Source organism: Lycorma delicatula, chromosome 3, assembly GCF_047948215.1.
Source record: "Lycorma delicatula isolate Av1 chromosome 3, ASM4794821v1, whole genome shotgun sequence".
Lineage (NCBI taxonomy): Eukaryota > Metazoa > Arthropoda > Insecta > Hemiptera > Fulgoridae > Lycorma > Lycorma delicatula.
The window spans coordinates 181,721,284-181,737,628 of record NC_134457.1 but is presented as its reverse complement, the minus strand read 5'-3'; the positions used below and the strand labels follow the sequence as shown (position 1 = coordinate 181,737,628).

The 16,345-nt window shown below is 27.4% G+C and overlaps 2 protein-coding genes across 6 annotated transcripts in view; one reads left to right on the top strand and one right to left on the bottom strand.

Moving 5' to 3' along the window:
• LOC142322266 (N(4)-(Beta-N-acetylglucosaminyl)-L-asparaginase-like) overlaps positions 1 to 16,345 on the top strand; it is an 869,152-nt gene that overhangs the window by 397,036 nt on the left and 455,771 nt on the right. The window contains exon 8 of one of the 4 annotated variants that reach the window (XM_075361162.1): positions 6,474 to 6,539. The exons of the other annotated variants lie outside the window; for them this stretch is intronic. The gene's annotated coding sequence lies outside the window, so the exon portion shown is untranslated. The remainder of the gene's footprint in view (positions 1 to 6,473; positions 6,540 to 16,345) is intronic. 4 annotated transcript variants of the gene reach the window in all.
• The window catches only part of LOC142322267 (zwei Ig domain protein zig-8-like), a 694,854-nt gene that overhangs the window by 625,015 nt on the left and 53,494 nt on the right, over positions 1 to 16,345 (bottom strand). The gene's annotated exons all lie outside the window — the stretch shown is intronic.

Here is a 16,345-nt window from a genome sequence, read left to right as displayed (position 1 = left end):
ATTGAATTTTGAATGTTTTTTTAACTGCAGTAATAAGACATCATTAAGAGCTTTTCAACGATATATCATAAGTACTTATTTTCATTGGTTCCATAGTTACAGCTAAATAAAATTTTAATTAATGAAATATTTGGATCTTACAAGGGTAAGGCACATCGGTTCGAATACGACATAGTTTTCCTTTTTTAACTTTTTTTTAAATTTAATTATATTGATTTATTAATAATTATTACCTTGTGATTGTAAAAAAATATTACAGTAAACAATTCAATAATAAAAAATTTGAAAAAAATCAGAAGTTATTAGTGAAATAAAATTTCATGTACTTTTAAAAATGTGTATTTTTAATTTAATAGGTGTGCAAGGGTCATGTGATGGACACATCAGATTTTTTCTTATTTTAATGAGTCTTTTCAAACGTCCATTTTAAATGACATATGCTAATTTAGTTAGTTCCGTTAGCTTCTTACCAAGGATTATATATATACTCGTATTATTGAAAGATGTAATAGCTAGAAATTAAGGTATTATATGTAATAGCAAGAATTTTAGAATCGATACAATACCCCGAGTAATAATAATTATGAACACAAATTAAGTATAAAAAGGATAAATTAGCATAAAAGCTACATGGCTGAAAAATATTAAAAAAATAAATATTATAACTGACTGCTTATTAAAATTCAAGAAAAAGTCGTTTTTCTATTTTTTCCTGTTTTTGTAATAAATAATTTTATTCATCCAACGAATAATTTGATTTTCTTTTTTTATTAATAATTCTTTTTAGTTGTTTTCAGGCAAAAGAAAAATTAAATTTTATGATAACTGAATAATAAAATCTTAACGTTATTTATGAATCGATCAAAATTAATTACTTTCTTATTTAATCAAGTACCATACCTTGTACTAAAAAGTAAGTCTGTGTTTATAGAAACGCTGTTAAAATGAAGTTAATTTAAAATTAAATTCACATCTACAGTAAGAAAAGGTGATGTTTCCTCTGATTAGTGAATTAATATCCGTACCATCCGGTGCAAGCGATGATAATTTTAAAGTTTATTAAAGAACCTTTCTTACCGCATTCGACTATTATACAGTACTTACATTTAATACCGCTTGCAAAATTTGATGAACTAAAATATTATTTCATAATTTCTTTTTTATTAAATGAATAAGTTAATAAAAAGGAAATGATCACGCATTTAATACATGTAATCTTTTTTTTTTAAGTTAAACCACCTTTAAAATTCTGAAAAGCATACGATGTTATTGCACTCGAGCGTTTTTTCATATTTATATAGCATGTCAGTATAATATTCTATATTCATATGAATCTCTTTTTAGCCTTTATTAATTCCTTTTTTTAATAGTATTGCTAGTTAACTTATGAATAGCTTATAGTTAAGTGTAAAACGAGTGAAATTTTAATGTTAAGAGATTAGGCTCTCTGCCTGTAAAAGCAGCAATTTTATTGTTTATAAATTATGAGATAATATTTACCATTATTCATCAGTTATGCTGTAAATTGTTTTCTTTACTCCTTTTAAAAGAACGACATAGAATTTTCTGTATATAAATGACCGGTCCAATTGTGTAGTAATTAGTAAATGTGATCATTATATTGGGTTTGTAAATTTTTAGAATAAATGTTTCACTAAAAATCCATTTATAAATAAATTAAAATTCTATATTATTTAACACGATCATAATTTATTAAATAAAATTATTACCCAACTTTATTTGTTGTAAACACATTGAATTATAATTTTTCTACAATTTATTCGATTCTCATTGAAGAGTAAATAAAGTAATTTTATTACAACTACTTAATTAATTAAAAGCCATTTAAAATTCATTTTTTGTTATTTTACGTTTTATACAAAGTTTTATTGGTACCATCGACATCTGCTGAAACAAAATCGTACAATACTTTTTATTTTACGTCTAAAAATCAATTAATTTCAATAATTTACGTTTATAATAAGTAATACGTTTATTATTCTTATTATCAATAATTGCATTCAATTTTCATATTTTTTAAGAGCGATTTTTTAAAAATAAATGAAAACGGGATTATCCTCCTAAATTTCAGTGGACATCTAATCCACCATTCGATAAAATCAGCGGTTTATTTTGAAATAGTTTAATGTTTTGTTACGACTATCTAAATAAATTCTCCGTCAAACATAGGTAGTTTTAAAATACAATAATTAATTTCTAAAAACTAAAGAAATATCATATTATAGTTTTCAAAAAATATCATTACAAAATATTCAGTGAAAGGTTCTCAACTTGCAAATCATTCATTTGATTTTCTTGATAAAAAAAAAAAAAAATGCAATAAAGTTGACATTTTACCCAAACATCATCTTTTAAGAGCTTGTATCTATCTCATATGCGATTTACTCATTATCATGTCGTATTCTGCCTGTTGGCAAATCCCTGACACCATTGCAGTCTCCACCTGTTTCTGTCCCATGCTTTTCTTTTCGTCTCATCATAACCTTCACTACTCTTTCTGTCATTTATTAATAACTTCAGCCTTTTCCTTCCCCTTCTTTTTTCACTTTCAACGGAGCGTTCAAGAACTATATTTATTATTCATTTTATATATAAAAGGAATAATTACGTGTCCAATCCAGTTTCCTCTACTACTTCTGATAGTCACAGGTAATATTCTATCTTCATTTATTCTTCTTAATATTCCTAGTTACTTAATCTGTACCCATTTCATCTTCTCCATCCTCCTTCAGACCCATCTCAAAAGCCTCGATCCTATTTTTTTTCCTTTTTCCCTAGTGTCCATGTTTCACTACACTACAAAAGTATTCTCCAAACATAGTACCAATCTCTTCCTCAGGTTCAGATCCATCTTGCTGAAGAGTAGGTTTTTCTTTCCTTTGCCGTTGTAATCCTCGTCTTAATCTCTTCTCTACTCCTCCAGTCTTCCGTTAGTACTGTCCAGAGATATCTGTATCTTTTTACTTATTCGATTTTTCCTTCTGCTGTTACAACATCCATATCTTCCTCTCATTCACCTTCATAACTTTTGTTTTTCTCACATTTATTTTAATCCCGTATTCCTTCATTCCTACTTCCAGTGCTTTTATTATTCCTTGTAATGTCTGAGTGTCTTTAGCTACAATCAGCGGACTACTGAGGAAATCTCTGATAAATGCAAGCAGATTCCCTTGTACGTGTATCCCATTCGTGCAGTTTATTTAGGATTCCTCTCCTTTAAGCCGTATCATACGTATTTTGCATATCGAAGAATACAGAAACGAGGGGTTGGATAAGTAGGAAGGCGTTTTGAATGACAGATTCAAGAGAAACTGTTCGAAAAATGTTCGATAGACGATTTACCTTGGCAGAAACCGCTTTATTAAGAAGCAATTAGGGCGTTTCTCTCAAGGTACCACATTGGACAACTGGTTACCATACGCTCCATCACCTTGCACAGGGTAGTGGTTAAGGAGATAGGGCGATAACTCAAGGGGCATGATTTATATTTACCAGGTTTCAGTAACGAGAATCACCAATGCTTCTAACCAAGAATCTGGAAAAACCTGATCAGAAAATATCCCACAATAAATACACAAAAATGTCGTAATGCAGTATCTGGGAGAGCAGATGTCATACTGAGCTTCGTGTTATCATTTCCAAGGGAAGTGTCACGGAACTTTTACAAGGCAAACCTTAGCTTAACAAAAGAAAATCGATTGTTTAATTCATTTTAATGATCCTGTAAATTGTTACACGCTCTCTACATGTATGTTATATTGTTCATTAGTATTAAGAAAATTTTGAGTTTAAAACCGATTTCAAATTAAAAAAAAGGAAACATTGGTAAAAGAATAATTTAAATTGGATAAACGGTTCTTAGGTTAAAATAAACATCTGAACATACATACAATCAGGTTTATAATATATAGATATAATAATAGTTTTATTAAAACTGAAAAGCATAAAGTTATATCAAAACATACGCAAGCTAAGGCTATACTGATATATAAATATTTCCATAAAATTTATTAGAGAAAATTTATTAGAAATAAAAAATGTTTTTACTTCATGAATTCTTACTTTTACTTCATACATTCATGAATTTTTACTTCGTACATTTTATAATGACATGAAATTTTCTTTGTTGACTGTTACTTTAAAATATTAATTTTTACTGTTTTCGTGTTTGTAAAAAAGTCTGAGATTTTAATTTTTTAAATAAATTGATAATATTCAAATTATCAGAGTTTGTCGTAATGTTTTAGATTTGTATTAAATATCGTAATACATATTACTCATTTTCTTAAATACTTTTAAATATACAATTCATATACCGTAACAATTTGGGTAGGTTTTGGTTTTATTTATTTTTATGAACACTATTCTTTTGATAGAAGGGTTATTGCCCTTATTACCTTTTCACTAGAAAAGAAACAGTTAAACAAAACAGTTTTAATCTTTCTTCAGTCCCTGAATGTACGTACGTAGCAAGCTGATTTAAATGTAAATCACATGTCTCCTGCGCTGCAACGCTATTGTCTTAGGGTATTATGTAAATTTTGACGTAGAATTTTAAAAACATAAAGTGAAAGTTTATAATTAAAACGAAGTCATTTTATAATGAATTATTTCCAGTTATACCTAGAAAAATTATTTTTTAAATAATTTACATTGAAAAAGTTTATTAATTTATAAACGGCTGTACTTTTCTATCCAGTATATTGTGTAACAAAAAAAAAGATTCATTTGATTAATCTTGAAAAATTTTAACGAAAACTTTTCATGAAATTTCCTTGTATTTATTTTTCCCTTTCATCTATATTATCTTTTTGATTAATACTTCACTATTATCCATTTTACAAATCGTTAAGTTAAAACCGTTTACTTTATAAACATACACATTTTTTAAATATTCTGAAATTATGTTTGTTGTTGTTGTTTTTGATCATGTAAAATTTTAAAGGTCGAACAGACCTAAAACTGTAAAACCTACCCCACAGAAAGTTTTAATCCAACATCGAGGTCACAAACAAATCTATCAATAAGAGCTCTCCAGATTTATAACGCTGTTATCCCTAAGGTATCTAAATCTTTTAATCAAAATAAAGGATCAAAACTCCATAAAAAAATGTAAAAAAAAAATAAAGATTAAAATTTTATTTGTCACCCCAACTAAATTTAACTCATAAAAATTTAAAAAATTTCACTGCTGCTGTTGTTGTTATTATTATTATTATTATCTTTTTTTTGTCTTCAGTCATTTGACTGGTTTGATGCAGCTCTCCAAGATTCCCTATCTAGTGCTAGTCGTTCCATTTCAGTATACCCTCTACATCCTATATTATTATAGGATGTAGAGGGTATACTGAATATATTATTATTAATATTATTATTATTAATAATAATAATATTATTATTATCATACGATTAATTTTATTATCTTAAGGATTCTTTTATATTAGATTTTTAATCGCTTAAATATTCGTATAGCTGGATTTTTCTCGCCGCAGAAGGATAGATTCCTGTTTGAAATTTCGTAAAATTATCCGTTAATTGCAATTTAATGTCGTTCATAAAATATTTTTTTTTTAAATTGTCATACAAATTATTCTGTAGAAATAAATCAAATAAATATAATTAGACTTCTGTATATCGAATTTAATTCTTTCGTAAAAAGCATCTGATTTCCAGTATATAGAAACTCGAGTTATAAAAAATGTTTAAATTTAATTTAAAAATATTTAATAACACGTTATATTTACATACTAATTTCCTAATTGATTGAAACCGAAAACAAATCATCGGAAAAAGTTTGAAAAACATCACAAAGTTGAGCTACTGCGAGAGGCTGGGTAGGTTTTATGTCTCATTTTTAGTAAAATCTGTCATAATTTTTTTTTAAGAAAACCTGTAGGAATTACGAAAAATGATCAGATGAATCATCAAAAAATGTTGATCATCAAACTTTTTTGGTGATTTTGATCTGTAATACAATGCTATTCTAAGCAATCTGGAACTCAATTACCCTTGTATATCCTATTTTGGATATACTAATAATCAACATCCGCTGCCTTTTAGTATGTTTTTTATTCTGTTCAAATTCTGGCACAAAATATTTTTTTAATCATTAACATATTTGAAATTTGTATATTTTAGGGTCTTAACTAAATTTTTTATAGGTTATAATTTGGATTTAACTTCATGATTTCTTTTCTGTAAATTATTTTTGTAAAACAGTCCTTGTCAAACACTTAGTGAGTTACGATTCCAAATTTTTCCCCTTTATTTATATGTGAAATAATAAAAATAATTATGAAAACATTTTGACAGTTCATAAAATTAATTTAATTTAGAGATAAATAAATAACATAAAAAATTACTCTAATATATAGGTTTGCTGCTGACATTCTGTAATAACTTTATTAATCTAACATAGTCTATACAAGTTTTCTTTCTTATATCAATTACAGATTGGTTGAAAATCTGAATCAATGAGAAATACACTGCATGACGATTTGTTTGCATCGACAATCGTAGTAAATATATTACAGTCTATAATTCCCTTTAAGAGAATATAATTTATGCAAGTGGATATACAATCAGTAATCCGCTATCCTAATCAATTAAGTTTTCATAGAGGAATCATATCTAGACGGAATTTCTAAATAATTAATAATGAAATCATCCGTTTTACAAATATCTAAAGTAAAATCATATATATATATATATATATATATATATATATATATATATATATATATATAAAAATGATAATCATTGCCCTTAAAGTTGTTAATAATGCCAACAATGAATCCATATACAAATCAAAAACAGCATCCGGCTTATAAGTACCGCGCAACATAGAATGTAAGCCACTCACCCGACAATCAAGCAAATGTAAATCTCCTCTTAGTAAACATTTATCATTTATTAAATTATAATTTTCTTACTGTGTACATTACAATCTGTTCAATAAGTGAACAATAACCAACAAACCCACGGCCCAATGAGATAAGTAAATGATATGTAAATGAGGTGTAGTCTTATACAGACTTAGGCCGACCATTCCTGAAACGTGTGGTTAATTGAACCCCAACCATCAAAGTACACCGGTATCCACTGTCTATCATTCAAATCCAACTAGATTTTCTAGGGTTCAAACCTCAGACCTTTTGACTCAGAAGATCGTCTGTTAAACAACTGATTTGCGACGACGAGTTAACTACTAGACCAGCCTGGTGGGCTTACTGTTCGCTAGTTGAGCAGATTGCAACGTATATATTAGGAAAATAACATAAATATTTATAAAAATACCACATCAATTAGCATTACAAGAGAGATGCGTTGATATTGTAACCATCACTAATAAATTCATAGGCATCTTCAGTATTTCTAATATGTGCTTCGGTTAAGACAAAAATATCTGATTTAATATTAGAACAGTTTAAGTGAGGGATAAAGTGATCAAAATTAATTTCATCTCTCTTTATACTTTGGTGTAAAATAATTATTTTGTTACTGATTTAATAAAAATTTTACCAAAACAATCACACTGGAATCGAAACAGCACTCGAATCGAAGTCCTTACCTTATCAGCGCCGCTGTAGTCAGATACGAATAATAAATCTATAAAAAATACAGAGAAAAAGCACCAAGCAACAACAAAAAAAAAAAAAAACTGAAAAGAAAGAATACGTTAGAATATACACATGGCATTAAATATTCAATCAATAAATATATTAGCAGGCAGTAATCAGTGAAAAAAAATAATCTGAAACAAATTAATGATCTGGCTATGCTACTTACATTCTGTCACATCTCTCAAGTTAAATTTAATATTATATTATATTATAATACAATACGAATAGGATAGGGCAGCTTACACATCAATATATACGCATCACTTTATATTTAAATGACTTGAAAATGATGACGTGATATTTAATAATTAAAAGTTCGATGTTTACTCTAAACGGGGTCATGGTTTTAAATGAACTTTTATTCAAAATCAGTAAAAGATCTTTAATAATTAAAAATAAATTATTGTTTTTATTTTTATTTGTTTTATTTAATATTTATTTTTTAAACCGAATGAATTATCCTATTTTAAGGGGTTGTAAATGGGTAAAACCCCCAAATAACAAAATAGATTATTTCATTATATCTTTGAACAATGTTATGTTTTAGGTAGATTTCGTAAGAAAGCTACCTATTGTAATAGGTACCATGATTCGACTTCCGAAAAATTTCGACATATCTTCGCGTTTCACATCTCCCAGACAACAAAACCACAGTGAGCTCAAAATTTATATATATATTTGTCCACTTTCTTGTGGACATGATAACTGCCGTAATTTTGCGCCATTCGCTTTCAAATTGATACATAAAATATAACAACCCAAAATCTCGGTCGAGTTTGTTAATGGTCAAAATCGAACCATAGGGTTGGATGGGGCGCCTTTTTTGAAAAAAAAACTATCGCCATAACTTTCTTATTAAGTAAAATATCAAATTCGTTTAAAGTTCCTACTATTTTTTGGATAAGGCCCTAAAATTTATTTAAGTTATGGTTTTTGATATCACCAACCACTGGCTCATGTGGTGGAAAAAATTGGGGTTCGAACACAAACAAATTTATACCTCCCTTAATAAGCACAGAATCGAATCGGTATAAAGTGTTTCTTAGTCCTTTAAACATTACCGAAAACCTTTGCGTGAAACAATTTTGATATTATCAACCGTTACGGCAAGCAATTACCACAATGTTGCTAGAATTGTAAGAAAATGGGGCTTGCCGTATGCTAAACATGTGAAACGTTTTTTCACAAGCAACCATTTTTGTATTGAGTAAATTTGAAATTTTTCTGAATTTTAAGGTGGAAATCTTTTTTCACCGGAAAATATACCTCAGCCTTCCGGCGTGCCGAAAGGGATTTTTTAAATATATTAAAACCTAATATTATTTAAATATAAAGCAATTAGAACAAAGAATTATATATGTAATTCTTACTGTCAGTAATAACATAATTATAACATTAGTAATAACTAAACACAATCAGTGAATTAATCAGCACGTTCAGTTGCAGATAAAGCTCTCGTAATTAATAATTGACAGGCTCCGACAACACATACTGCATAATTAATTGTGTACATAATCTAATTGTATACATTTAGAATTCTCATTTTTCCTTACCTGACGTCATGGAATTTACCTTATCGTCGAAATAACAATACTGTAATTAAACAACTACATAAATAAATAGTAATATATTTATTGAGTGAAATATGCTGACAAAATATTTACAAAATGAACTAATTATTTAATTTTCTACATATCACTTGACACTTCGACAAAAAGAAACAAACGCCTTCTGTAATGAAATTAGATTTCAGTACAAGATCACTCTCCAAATTAATAACAAACCTTATCTCCATCATGTATACAGATCTTAATTATTCCACTTCTACTTATCCCCACACATAATTACAAAATTTCTACAAGTGTACTCTTTGCTTTCTTACTCAGATCTCCGTGCTACACTCGGATATAAAATAATATGGATAAGATCGTTAGATTACAGTCCTAAACAACTTGTTGCTACTTTTAACGATGCCCACTTAACGAATTATCAAGTTCCGATCTTCAACCATACTTGACAGTAATAATAATAATCATTCGAGAAAGAAAAATAATAATAATACCAATAATAATAATAATAATAATAATTCAATTTCAATTTCTGATTATTCAACTTAATTCGCTTACATATTTACAAATATATTTTATGTTTGGCTTTTTTTCTACCTCTAGCCAAAATTGACTAATTAAGATAGATTACACTAGATATGATTAAACAAAAAATAGATAAATTTATCTTTAATATATAGTAAATTAAATTTATAATACAATAAAAAAGAAAAGGAAAACAATAATAAACTAGAAAAATGACATAAAACAAGAAATAATAAATAACTTTAATGTATACAAGTAATAATTAATCTTACAATAGACAACAAAAAGCATACGTTACATCTCGATCTATAGAATTTTTATAGCAATCCAATCAACAACATGAAAGATTAATCAGTTGAATTTCTAATGGTATAATGATCAATCATTATATCTAATTGAAAATAAATAAAAGTTAAAATAATGTTTATATACACGGTCATTAACGCTACAGTATAATAATTCCCAAAATATATGTATTTTCGAAACTTAAACATTTTCTAATTCAATAGATTATAGTCAAATTATCGATATATCAATTCCGAGTATCCTTCAATACATTCTGTCTCACTTAATTCACAAATAGCGTCTTATCATTAAATTTTACATAGTAAATATTTGATTCATCCACACATTAATCATAATTTAAGAGCTTTTATTAATATATACATTGTTATTAACCCAAATATTAGTAAATAAAAGTAATAATAATATAGTAGATTAATATGTGTGGAATGATATGATGTAATGATTTGTTTATGTAATTACAATTTATTAGTTTAAGAACATAGGTAAAACAAGATAAGTCAAGAATAATAATTATTATTATAATTATAAACGACAATAATAAACAACTCACAATATTCAGAATAGTAATAATAATAATAATAATAAAACCTCCAAACAATAATAATAATAATAAATGTCAATAATAAAAAAATAATAATCATAGTAATCACAACCACAATAATAATAACAGACAGTGATTACTTACAAATCAGAATTTGAAGTAATCATCAGGATTTATTCACAAGTAGTTAAATACTAAAACCAGAATTCAGTCCAGTCCCATTGACAAAAGACATTAACATGACCGCTAATCTTAACACTTTTAACAACCAATCTTCTACTATCAACAATAGTACAATAAAAAAGACTAATATAAAGTTATTTTACTGCAAATACCTTTGCTGTTCACAAATAAAACTACCCTAACGATTTATGAATCAAATTTAGTACATTATCTCTTTCACTTGTAGTCTAACAGTAAATCACCAAACCATGTCTTGTTTTCATGTACTGGAATTACTAGTGACGTCATCTTAATTGCGTCGAACCTGCAATAGAAATTCTCTCCTCCTCGCAGAATACTCACGATTCAAACTCGCATAACAACTCCTCGCTTAAAACTCTATCGTAGCATTCCTCGCAGATCTGATTGTCAACTGGTTTCCCCCGGAGTATTTATACTCCTGTCCTCTTTACCTGCAGAACCGGACCCAACTCGAAGCGTGAGAACGGTCGATCGAGCTCTTTCATTCCCATGCATGCCTAAGCTGGGTCCGGTAACTCTACTCACGGAAAAATATCTGTTTAGGTGTGTCAGAGGGCAGTATTACAAAGGACCGTTATTAAACGGACCTTTACTTTTACTAAAAAGGTTCCTTTTAGCCCCTTTCTGCATTCCGCCCATTATTAAATTTTCTACTACTTTGTTTTCGATTGGTAGTGATCTGTTAATCAGGTTCATTATACTGACTGGTCTTGTTACACTATGTCCTTAATTTTTTTTTTTGCTTTGGGATTAGAATCTAGAGTTCTCAGTTCTGTAGGAAGGCTATTTAGTAGATTATGTATTTAATATTCTGGTAAAGATTGACCATATTTATTGTTATATCTCAAATTTAAAATATATACATTGTCTTAAGTTGTTTCAACATGATGGATGACTCTATATTTACGGTAAAAATAATTTCTCCTTATATATATGTACCTAACTCAAGCCTAAAATGACATTATATTCCCAGTAATTGCATAGAAGCATTATGAAACATTACTTTAATTATTCTCCTCAAACTCTTTTAAGTAGTAGTAAATATTCTGGTGCTAAATAATATATTGCAATATCATAATTTATAATAATTTGGACTAATGCAAAGTAAATAATCCTTTTAATATATATTAGAAAACAATTTCCAATCTTATAGATTTTGAAGGGTATGATAATAAGAATATTAGTCAAATGAGAAATATGTGTATTATAATTTATATCTGCATTCAGGTAAACCCCCAAAAGTTTAATATGTTTACAAAATGTTAGGTTAACACAGTTACAAGCTTGAGTTTATTTTAAACAGTTGTGACTATGGCATTTTAATTATCTATAAATGTGTATTTGAATTTTTGGCTTTATTTTTATTACTATTTATTTTTATTGAATTGTAAAAATATTTTATTGTCTGATTAAGATTTTCTTGCATCTGGCTTATTGGAGAATCTATGTTTTTATGTACAGTAAACAGCAAAGTATCATCAGCATATTGTAAAATACTACCATTAAGATCCAAATTCACTGGATCAAACCAAGGGTATAGGTGAAGGTCTAATAATAAAGTTTCTCATGTTGACACTAATCATTTTATCTTTAAAATAATCAACCAATAAATTCAATAATTTATCTTGAATTCTAATATTTTTTTTTTAATTTACTTAATAACACGTCATATTTTATTAGATCGAATAATTTTCTCAAATTCAAGGTGACGCCTACTACACATTTATCATCATTCAAGACTCTATATACAGATTCAGTTAAGTTGTCAACCAGATCTTGTCCAACCAGATCTATACCTATAAAGTGATATTGTTCTTTATTTATTAAATTAAATTTAATATTATATGATTTCAACTAGTTACATATGTAGTTCAAGTAATTTTAAAATAGAGGCAGGCACTGAAATGATCCGTTAAGAGTGGACACTCCCCTGGGCTGTGCTTATGCTTCACGGTGAATCCAGCCCAGGGGAATAGGGAAACAAGATAATAAAAAAGATAAAAAAAAAGTCATTTCATAATGATGCTAATAGATCCTACGAGACAATAATTATTTTAATCCAATTTTAAACCATTCTTATAAACTGGTCTTAGTATGTAATTTTCATTGTTTTAGGAATAACACCTATTTTATTAATTAGATGTATCAGAAAATACTGAAAAATATTAATTTTTCTTAGCCAGTCTGATTTTACTAATCAGTTTATTTTTTATCATTTTAAAATTGTTTCTAAGATTGAGGTTGCTTCTGTCCTTTTTAAGTTTTCCATAAATATCAGTTTTTCTTTAATAAGTTTGTATATTTCATAATTAATATAGTGATTATATTTATTATATACCTTCATTTTCATATTTATTTTAGATTTATCATAAATACTGTGAAATTTATTTACAATTTCTTCATATATACATTCTACATTTCTGATATCAAGAATTGGCCACTAATTTTATGATTGAATTCCTTCATTAACCTTTTTTTGCACTAATAATTTCAGTTATTGCTTGTTTTATTATTCTCTGTATTATTTTTACATTTTATAATGATCAGAAACCTTATCTTTCAAGATGAATGAGACATAGTTGTCTGAGTGAAGACTTACATTAATATGATCCATACAAGAAGCCTTGTTGGACATTTTATTGTTTCCACCATACCATTCCCATTAATTACATTTAAGTAATTGTCATAACCATACGCTTCGTTCAAATAACAAATATTAATAATACCAATCATTAATAAATTTACTTGTTGCCTTATAGATTCCATTACAAGCCAGTCTTTCAATTCTTGAATAAAAAGATTAATATTTGAAGAAGGTGTTCTATAAAGTGTTGATAAGTATTTTTTTATACCTTTAAAATGATATTTCTAATTCCAAGGTTTCTGCATGGTTAAAGTTAGAGTCTATTTTTTGTAATATTTTATGTTCCCTTTTTATAAAATATCATTATACCTCCTTCTTTACCATTGGTCCTACGTTTAAACTCAGACTTAAATCCTACAATAATGTTTAATTTAGCCTCATGTGCAGATATATTAATCTCTGCCAGTACAATAAACTCCAACTTATTCATTCACCAGTGGATGAATCAAACATAAGAAATAATCCTGATTCTTTCTAATACTCCTGATATTCAATGGGATACCAAAAACGTCCATATCAGATACATCTAATAATTCCTGCATTTTAGTTGTATCATTGTATATTTTAAAGCTTGTGTCATTAATAATAAAGCCAAAGTCTTGCATATTCATCATAGTTGTCATGTAAATTTGTATGACTTTCTATTTTATAGTATGTATATCTTTAAATTACTGTATTCTTTCTTTTGTATCAGTTAAAAAAAAAAATTGTTTAAGTTATTAATATAGTATATTGTAAGGTAATCTATTATGTATAAAGAGTATCCTTTTAATATTCTCCTTTTAAAATTTTATATAGTAGGTTGTAAAAATAAATGTTAATTCTATCATATTTATGGAATCCTTTAATAAGTTATTGTTATTTTAGTGTGGATTTTAATATTTTTCAGTTCTTTTAAAAATTGCCTCTGTCCCTCTATTGTGTTTTGTCCAGATCCTCCACTGTCAATACTCTAAATACATTAATCTCATCGTTATTTTTTATCATAATTATATCTTCATCAGCCGAATATACTTGAACTCCTAACATACTTTACTTTTTTGTTTCATAAAGCAATTTTCCATGGGGTCCAACGGTCATTGAAGTAAATAGATGTATCAGGTATATCCTTATTAACTAATAATATCCTGAGTAAACTAGCTGATCTGACTAAACGGTCTCTTGATTCATACATGATACATTGTACCAATATTGAAGTATATTGTTTATTCTTCTGTGATAGTCAATGTACAGTTAAAAGTTTTTTATTGATCTCCAATTTCATCAATACTAATAATTTAAAGACTTATTTCAGTAACCGTATAATTTTAAAGTTTTTACTGTAAGAATATTGTTTTTTGTCTTTCTATAGACAGTTTTAGCTAATCAATTTCTAGTCTCAATACAACTGTTTTGGCATCTAACATTTTTACGTATCTAATATATTGATAATTTATGATTCAAATTGTGTTATTATTTCATTCATTGAATTTACCCTATTAGTAATCAATTTTTCTTGTTTCACGAACATCTTTTCTAATAGTATTTTAAATGCTAAGATATTCGCATCAGTTATTCCCTCATCTTCGACTGAACTACCAGCAATCTCAGAACATTATTTTTGACATGAGATACATTACTATTGTTTTTTTGTTTTTTTTTCAATTGATGCCAATGCTTGCCAAGTTTTGATGGATACACCTGCACAGTTGTAATATAAATTGTAATCATAGTGGCCACATGTGATATAATCTATATCATTTCCGAGAGGATAAGCACATGTTGCAGAGAGACATCGCAATTTCCCTCTATTAAATTATTTAATTGATTTTAATTTTGTAAGAGTATTGAAAATCAGAGGTTATAGGATTTCAAATAAACTCAAATATCAAAATCTGATTATAGAGACACAAAATTTAACCACACTAAATTATATATATCTTTATAAATATAGACTTACAAATAGGGATTCCTCATAAGTTTTAATCAAATATAGAACATTTTAATTGTAATAAAGTTGAAATATATAATATTCAGTACTGTACCTGTAATATCATGTTACTATTCTTACCACCAAATCATGAATGCTACAATTATTATTATTAATAATAATAAATTTGATTGTTTAATTTTTATTTTCAGCCTATTCCAAACATCGACACCACTTGCTTTTAGATATTTACCTTCTATTCCGTATCTACAACGATAAGTGAATGATCATTATCACTAGACAATTTCAGAACCCCATAAATTTCTCCATGTATATATACACATTCTACCATTCTATAAACATAAATACTAGTTCCCATCACATGGCTTTGCTCACAATATATGGTTACTTTCGTATATATAACCTGTCGGGGTTAAGAAATATTTAGGCGGTCAGCTGAGGGTTACTAGCTTACTGGGATTCCAGTCTAGCTTGGAGGCTCTGCCCCCGGGACCCCTCTCTGTTCATTTAACTCATGCTTGTAAGAATAATAATGATAAATGTAAAAGCCCGTTCAAGTTATAAAAAGTATCACCTTATTGTAATTTATTCAGAGCAATTTTTGGTTAGTGTAGGACCCACTAAATGGTTTTTAGATTTCCCATCGCGGATTCGCTCGCGAAAATCATAATAAAAATTACAAACATAAATTACCATTATAATGATATTAAAGCTCATCAAAATTTCTTCAATAGCGGTTGCAAAAAAACGGAAAAATGTAAAACATAATTTATGTTTTTACCCCTTAAAATATTAAATTCAGTAAACCCGAAAATAATTTGTAAATATTTATATGAAGATTACACACACCAGTAATCAAGTTGATACCTTCATTTGTTACAGAAAAATTAAAAAAAAAAAAATGAAATTTAATATTACCCCATTTGAATCCTTTAAACTCAGAATTTCAAAAAATTTACAAATTTGTATTTTTGTATTTACATG